The sequence below is a fragment of the Salvelinus namaycush genome, chromosome 31 (assembly GCF_016432855.1).
Source record: "Salvelinus namaycush isolate Seneca chromosome 31, SaNama_1.0, whole genome shotgun sequence".
NCBI classification, from domain to species: Eukaryota; Metazoa; Chordata; class Actinopteri; order Salmoniformes; family Salmonidae; genus Salvelinus; species Salvelinus namaycush.
The window spans coordinates 45,730,372-45,738,407 of record NC_052337.1 but is presented as its reverse complement, the minus strand read 5'-3'; the positions used below and the strand labels follow the sequence as shown (position 1 = coordinate 45,738,407).

Here is an 8,036-nt window from a genome sequence, read left to right as displayed (position 1 = left end):
CCTTTGGTCTGATGAGTCCAAATTTGAGATTTTTGGCTTTCAATGTGTGTGTAAAGAATCCAGGGTGTTTAGTTGGGTCTACGCGTCATTATAAAACTATTTGTTGAATGGTCTAAAATCCGTCAGAAGCTGCTTTCAATTCATGGTGGCTCTGAATAAGTCTTGACGGAGACAGAGCTTGTTTTGCCAAGGAAAGTGAAAAGGACTGAGGGAAAGCAAAATGGATAATACATGGAAAGGAACATGGAAGATCCTCAAAGAACATTGCATTTTCAAGATCATAAATCAAATCAAATGTTATGTAACATCAAACATAACATCAAAATGCATCTTATATTCCTGCCCTTACAGAAAAACCACATGATTTCAACTTACATTTGATTTGAAATCATGTGAAAACATGTTTTGGAACACAACGTGATCACATTTTCACATGTGTAGTTTAATGTAATCACATGTTGCTTTACATGTTATCAGATTATCTTCACATAAGATTACATGAAAACATGTTTTTGGAACACTTCCCGTGTTGTTCACATGTGAAATTTGTGGTTTTTGCGTAAACGCCCTGCAGTTCCACACTCAAGGTTCTTAATAATGCTTTAAAATGCACATGTACGATTGTGCATGCGTAATGGGTTGAAAACAAAGTCACTAAAAACAAACACCCATTTATTATTTATTCCCCCCCAATTTGTCTTTAATTAATCTAAATTGTAATTTCTACATACTTTAGTGTTAGCAGTCCATCAGGCCAATAGATGGCGGTGTTGCACTGTTGTAGCAGGAGAAACAGCAAGTTCTGGCCAAGCGCTCACCATTCTGCAGAATAAGGATCAGAACTTTACAGAGGTAAACTGTGTCTGTTTTTTTTACTATTACAGGTATGTAACAGAACTTCCAAACGTTCAAATATATACACAATATGTAATAACATGCTATTTAACAACTTTGTCAAGATATTATCACGTTAGGAAAGGTTTTGTTTTGGCTTTGTGTCGAACTGAGTGAGCGAAGAAACGTGATTTACATTGAGTGAGAGTATATGTTAGCTTGATGCTAGCTGAGGTAAAAAACGATTTACGAGTCACAGAGACTATGTTTACTGAGTAGCTTACTTGTTCTGGATTTTGTCTAGGATTTTTTTTATAAAGAATCCATTTGTTAGGGATTTCTGAGTTGGTTTTCCATGTTATTGGTTTTGTGTAAAATTGTGCTCACTAGCTGGTAAACTGGCCGAGCACGCTCAGTCTGGTGGACTTTTAGTGCATACAGTGAGAGAGACGATTTTCTGGAGGTGCCACTATCTTAAAGCTGAATGTATTGTTGTCAGTTTTCTATAGAGGTAGCGGTATATAGAAAAACATTCAGTTATTTATGTTTTCATATATAGGTGTTTCTATTGTATGAATGTGAAATACATTATGGTTTTCATGTGAAACCATACACTAAGACAGGGTTATTTGTGGAACATTTTTGAATTCTGCTTTAGGTAAAGTGCATTTATGTTGTGTTTTTTAAAGTGTGCACTTGTTTGATGTGAATATTTTCAAAGTACTAACAAGAAAATAGACAATTGAACAAGAGAAAAAAAACATTCTTCAGAATAAAGAAAGCGCCAGAACTTTGCAGATGTAAACTTGTGTCCGTCCTTTTTACTATTGCAGGCCACCTCAGCTACACATGCACACTGTCTGCACACGCATCCACGCATGCACATACACACGGACAAACACACACTAATGTGCTCTCTCTTGTGTTTGTCAGCAGTTCATCGTGGCCCTGTCATTCATCTCCTTCACCAAAAGCTCTGTCAGGGACCTACATGAAGAGTGCCATCACTCAGAGAGACACTTTGACCTGTCCAGCTCTCTCATCGGACTCATAGACGGCAGCTTTGAGATGGGTATGAGTTGCTTGAGAGTTCATGTAGTAAAAACCAGATACAGACTACATGTTCCATTTTTTTTTTGTGGTTCAATCAGAGTCTGCTCTCAATACTGTCCCGTTTTCTAGTTGTTTCTATTCATTGATTGACTGGCGTTTGTCCATGACTCTACAGTCAAACCTCTAACATTGTTTTATGTGCTGCTATGTTGTTGCAGCCTAGTATCCAAACTGATATGCCATTTTTAGTTATAAAAAAAAAAAAACAGTGACTACTGTAGTGTTGTGGTTTCTTGCAGGTAACCTGCTGTTCCTGGCTGTGGTCAGCCATTTTGGGGCGAAGCTGCACCAGCCCAGGCTCATTGCTATGGGCTGTTTCCACATGGCTGTAGGATCCTTCCTCACAGGCCTGCCACACTTCTTCATGGGACGGTAAAACAACTGAAATACTGGTTAAACTTGTACTTGTAGAGATACTCCAATGCGGAGGATAGTTTCACTTTAGAAATAAAGAAATGTATCCAGTTGTTGATTAATCTCAGTTAATTTAGAACTAAAGTCTTGAGTAATTGGTCAGCTGCTTGATTATGTTTTGGGGCCATAAATGTTAAGAGAAGGGATTAAGAGATGCTATAACTGACGTGATAAGGTTGGACCCAGGTGCAGAGAAGAGACCAGAAGATGAAGCAGTGGTTCCAACCAGTGTCTCCACCCCTCAAGGGCCCACTTAACTGCCAAGAGCTCCCGGTTGCCTACATCGTAGTTGCCTTCCGCTGGCGAGAACCGCTTGGAGAGAAAGGCGCATGGGTGCAGTTTCTTGTCCTCCTCGTTCCGCTGTGAAAGGACCGCCCCAGCTCCGGTGTCCGAGGCGTCCACCTCTACCACAAAGGGGCGAGTAGGATCAGGATGAACAAGGATGGGTCTGAAGGTGAAACGTCCCTTGAGCTCTATGAATGCCCTGTCAGCCTCGGGATTCCTGCAAAAACCTGCTTGAGTGAGGTGGGACAGGGCTGTATGTGTTCCGGAAGGGTTTTTGGAGAAGATCAGCATGTTGTCGAGGTAAACAAAGACGAACCGATTCAACATATCCCTAAGAGTGTCATTGATTGCCGGTGAGTTCGATATTCCGAAGGTCATGACTAAATACTCAGTGACCACTAGGGGTGCTAAAGGCAGTTTTCCATTCATCTCCCTCCCTGATTCTCACCAGATTTTAAGCGTTGCGGAGGTCCAGTTTGGTGAAGAATTGGGCTCCTAGGGCGGCGGAGATCGGGTAGGGGGTAACAATTCTTGATTGTAATCCTTTTCAGCCTTCTGTAATCGATGCAAGGACTGAAGTTTGGATCAGAGACAGAGAGACAAGGGATGCGTTTAGACTGGCAGCCCAATTATGATATTTTTTCCGCTAATAGGTCTTTTGACCAATCACATTAGATATTTTTGCATCAGCTGTTTTTCAGAGCATATCTGATTGTTCAAAATACAAATTACTCAAAAAATGACTGAGTTGGTCTGCCTGTCTCAACGAAGCCATAGAATCCTGGACATGCTCCAACTGAAATTTTCCATCCTGTCAGTATTGATGTTGAATGGCATTAAATACACATTTTTTGTTCTCTCCCATCCCCTGTAGGTTTGTTGAACATGAGTGGAAATGAAACTCCGGCACACTGGTAGCACTATAGATGTGTGAGTATAACTTTTCCAGGTGAGTTGAACCTGCCGGTGGGTGCGGTGGGGATATTCCTGGGAGGTCTACTGATGAAGAGGTATAAGCTTGGCGTTGTGTCTGGAGCCCAGCTGTCTTTCGTCACCTCCTTCATGGCCTAGCTCCTCCTCCCTCTGCAGTCTGGCACTAAGTGTGACAACGTTCAGGTGGCTGGTCTGACCGTGTCCTACAACAGGTAAATATGACATCTGATTGGTTGGTTGGTTGGTGGGTGGGTTGATAAAAACAAAAGTTTTGATCAGTGGAATATGAGGGAGAGTTAGACCAAAACACACATGGGCTTGTGCCGGGGCTCCCTCTTGTGGGATTATACAGTATGGTTGTTACTGAGCCAGGATTCCTGGCTGTTTTGTCACTGTGCCTATGTCAATGATAGTTCAGCAACAATTATTTAAACATCATTATTACCAGCCATTTTCTCTGTCCCCCAGGTCCCCTGGTGTACGATGGCAGCCTGTTGTCGGAGTGTAACAGACTGCTCCTGCTTGGCTGGGGAGTGGGACCCTGTGTGTTCAGACAACGGCATCACCTACACCTCCCCCTTCCTCGTAGGCTGCTCCAGCTTTACAGGTTACGGCAAGAACACGGTACCAATACTATTAATGTACTGAGTGTACAAAACATTCACAGGGATTCTGGCCCATGTTGACTCCAATGCTTCCCACAGTTGTGTCAAGTTGGCTGTATGTCTTTTGAGTCGTGGACCATTCTTGATACACACAGGAAACTGTTGAGCGTAAACAACCCAGCAGCGTTGCAGTTCTTGACACAAACTGGTACCCCTGGCACCTACTACCATGCCCCGTTCAAAGGCACGTAAATATTTTGTCTTGCCTATTCACCCTCTGAATGGCACACATACTCAGTCCTTGTCTCAAGCCTTACAATATTTAAAAAAACCTGTCTCCTCCTCTTTATCTACACTGATTTAAGTGGATATAAGTAGTGACATCCATAAGGGATTATAGTGTTAACCTGGATACACCTGGTCAGCATATGTCATGGAAAGAGCAGGTGTTCTTAATATTTTATACACGTAGTGTAACTCATTGACACTGAATAAGTTATTTTCAACCATTAACTGGGGCCTTGTTGAGGCCTTATCTAAGTAAGTAATTGCTGATTGACAATAAAGTATTATTTTGATGTATGGAAAAAATATGGTATGCAATTCCTATGTAGAGAAGGTTCTCTCTGGTAGTTGTTCAATATGACTTCAACTTTTATAGGGCACTCTTGTAAAATTATGTTTAATCTCAGTGTGACTCCCTGTTTAAATAAAAGTTAAATATAATTTAAAAAAACATCAACACAAACACAGGATATGGGGTACACATGGTATCACATCATTACATACTAGGCCCTACTGCACCTGCATTCCAGCATCTGGAATTGACTCAACATGTTTGAGGTGGGGGATCAATACATGTGGGGGAAGAGGTGGCTGTCGAATGTATGATTCTGATATGTACAGGTAAGTTCATTGTGTGTGTGTGTGGGGGGGGGGGTGTCCATGTTTGTGTCCGTACTCTGAGGGTGTGTTTGAATATGAATGAGCAGCAGTGTTGTGATGTGTCCTATCCCGTCCTTGCAGAGTGATCTTCCTTGGCCTCATCACATGTCTCAGTGGCTCCTCCTTAGGAGGGAGGGGGACACCACCAAGGGACAGCCCCCACAGCCCAGATAGAACTTCAGACTCCCTCCAAAACCACTGAACCCCTCAACACACCGAAAGAGATTACGGTGCACACCCTTAGAGGGAGCCGGAACAGGATAACTCCCTCCAAACTCACAAACATTTCGTTTTTGCAGGGGGGTGTTGTAAGGGGCTTAATACAGTTGTGTTCCAGCCACTAGGGGGTACTCTGGTGAAGCCCATGGGGAATAAAGAAATATAGTTTAAGTGAATTGGGAAGAGTAAGAATGAAAAACTAAAGAAAGACTGTAAACAGCTGTTACCTGTGCTAACATGATTAAAAGTGAAGTAAACCGTACTTTTCAAGTTCTAGTTTATATGATAAGCTCATTGGAAGGGTAACATATACAGGATGTACATAAATGGGCATAAACACGTGACACATAAAAAAAATATTTTGACATTTAGGAATTCAAAATGCATCTAAATATATTTAGTTCTGTCTATGGAATACATAAAAAATACTTTTTTAAAGATATGTATAAAATATACTTGTCTGTACAGTAAGTAAATGTAGGAAATCCAAAATGCACAAAAATATGTTTTTGTAATGTCTAAAATATATGTGTATAATATATACTTCTCTGTAACTTAAAGCAATGCAGAAGCAAAAAGCATTGTAAATGATGATAGAACACATCAAATTAATGTGAATATGAGGACACAAAGGAGAGATATAATTAATTACCTTTTAATACATTTTTAATGCTGAAAAAAATCTATGTATGGCAAATCCACTCTGGGCAAATGGCCTGTTGGACAAAAATAGTTAACATCCTTGCTACTTCAGCCATTTGCTATGTTAAAGTAAAATCTCAGTTAATGATGAATGAATACAATTTGGAAGGATTTTCCAGAGTCATACCTCAGCAGGGTAGAGTGTCAGGTGGCACAACCATTGGTGCCATGAGGTCAAAGTGTGAAGGAGGGAGCAAGCCAGAGAGCTGTCTAGGAAGCAGTCCATGCCCATGGCTTGGAGGCTTTGAGTTGGTCCCATCATTGTAATGCATTGTAGGGTATCTGCTGCCCCATAGACCTGCTGGTAGTGGGACAGGTGTTAGCAGGAGACCACCAGGGACATCTATGATCGGCTGACACAGTCTTGGTTCAGCCACATGTATTCTAAATAAATATCCACCTGCTTTCAAAAAGTATGGATTCACTCCTTTGGGGACACTGCCAGTGTTCCCCTGATATCCATATGTCCCCATCGGTGGAGGCGGTGGTACACACTTGTTCTGTAAAACACATCAACACATTTCCCAAATTGTTAGTAATATTATCACAGTTGAAATATAATGGTTGTTCACTGTTTTTAATTTCATTGAATTTAAGTGTGTACCTCAGCCTTGGGCTCAGTTTTGTTAACTGATCTGTGCGGAGTTGGATCCCAGACAATCTGAGGAAGACGATATTAGCAATGTGAAGCAAGCCACAATTATTATTATTTTTAATCCACTCAATTGTCTCTACATAGAATATAGTGTTAATAACCAATTCCTTACAGATCTGTCTTTGTCCTCAGGTAGATGAACCTCCTTCTTATTAACTCTTCCACTCCCAAAGACCCAGCTGAGCCAGCCTCCACTGTTATTGTGAACAGCAGGGGTCTCGGGCTCAGCCACCGGCCGGCTGCCAGTCTGGCACTGAGGGTTGGCCTCGTCCATCAGGAGGATCAACTCCCTCTGTGCAGGGATGAGGCCTGATCCTCGGAGGATCTCCTTTCGAACAGTGACAGTAGCTGCTGGCAGAATCCCCTCACTCTGTGCATGGACACTGGCTGTGAGGAGGATGTCCTCCCTCTCTTCAAGGATGAGGCCTGATGCTCGGAGGATCTCCTCCGTCTGCGCATTGATGCTTGCTGCTGGGAGAATCCCCTCCCTCTGTGCAGGGACACTGGCTGTTTGGAGGATCCCCTCCCTCTGTGCAGGGATGAGGCCTGATGCTCGGAGGATCTCCTTCCTCTGCGCAGTGATGCTAGCTGCTGAGAGAATCCCCTCCCTCTGTGACGGGATGAGGCCTGATGCTCGGAGGATCTCCTTCCTCTGCGCAGTGATGCTAGCTGCTGAGAGAATCCCCTCCCTCTGTGACAGGATGAGGCCTGATGCTCGGAGGACCCCCTCCCTCTGTGCAGGGATGAGGCCTAATGGTCGGAGGATCTTATTCTTCTGCGCAGTGATAGAAGATGCTGGAAGAATCCCCTCCCTCTGTGACGGGATGAGGCCTGATGCTTGGAGGACCCCCTCCCTCTGTGCAGGGATGAGGCCTAATGGTCGGAGGATCTTATTCTTCTGCGCAGTGATAGGAGATGCTGGAAGAATCCCCTCCCTCTGCGACGGGATGAGGCCTTGATGCTCGGCGGATCCCCTCCTGTGCAGGGATGAGGCCTGATGCTCGGAGGATCTCCTTCTGCGCAATGATTCTAGCCGCTGGGAGAACCCCCTCCCTCTGTGCAGGGACACTGGCTGTTGGGAGGATCCCCTCCCTCTGTGCAGGGACACTGGCCATCAGGAGGATCAACTCCTTTTGTGCAGGGATGAGGCCTGATGCTCTGAGGATCTTCTTCTTCTGCGCAGTGATAGAAGATGCTGGAAGAATCCCCTCCCTCTGTGACGGGATGAGGCCTGATGCTCGGAGGATCTCCTCCCTCTGCGCAGTGATGCTAGCTGCTGAGAGAATCCCCTCCCTCTGTGACGGGATGAGGCCTGATGCTCGGAGGACCCC

At 43.8% G+C, this 8,036-nt stretch overlaps 1 long non-coding RNA gene across 2 annotated transcripts; it reads left to right on the top strand.

Annotated features, from left to right (window-relative positions):
* Nucleotides 1-1,775: 1,775 nt before the first annotated feature.
* LOC120026316 lies at nt 1,776-4,273 on the top strand. Of its 2 annotated transcripts, none has more exons than XR_005473078.1 (4): nt 1,776-1,906; nt 2,187-2,319; nt 2,548-3,791; nt 4,048-4,273. It is a non-coding gene; the product is annotated as an uncharacterized LOC120026316 (long non-coding RNA). The 2 variants fall into 2 exon arrangements; XR_005473077.1 differs by having other exon boundaries at nt 2,537-3,791.
* Nucleotides 4,274-8,036: the final 3,763 nt, after the last annotated feature.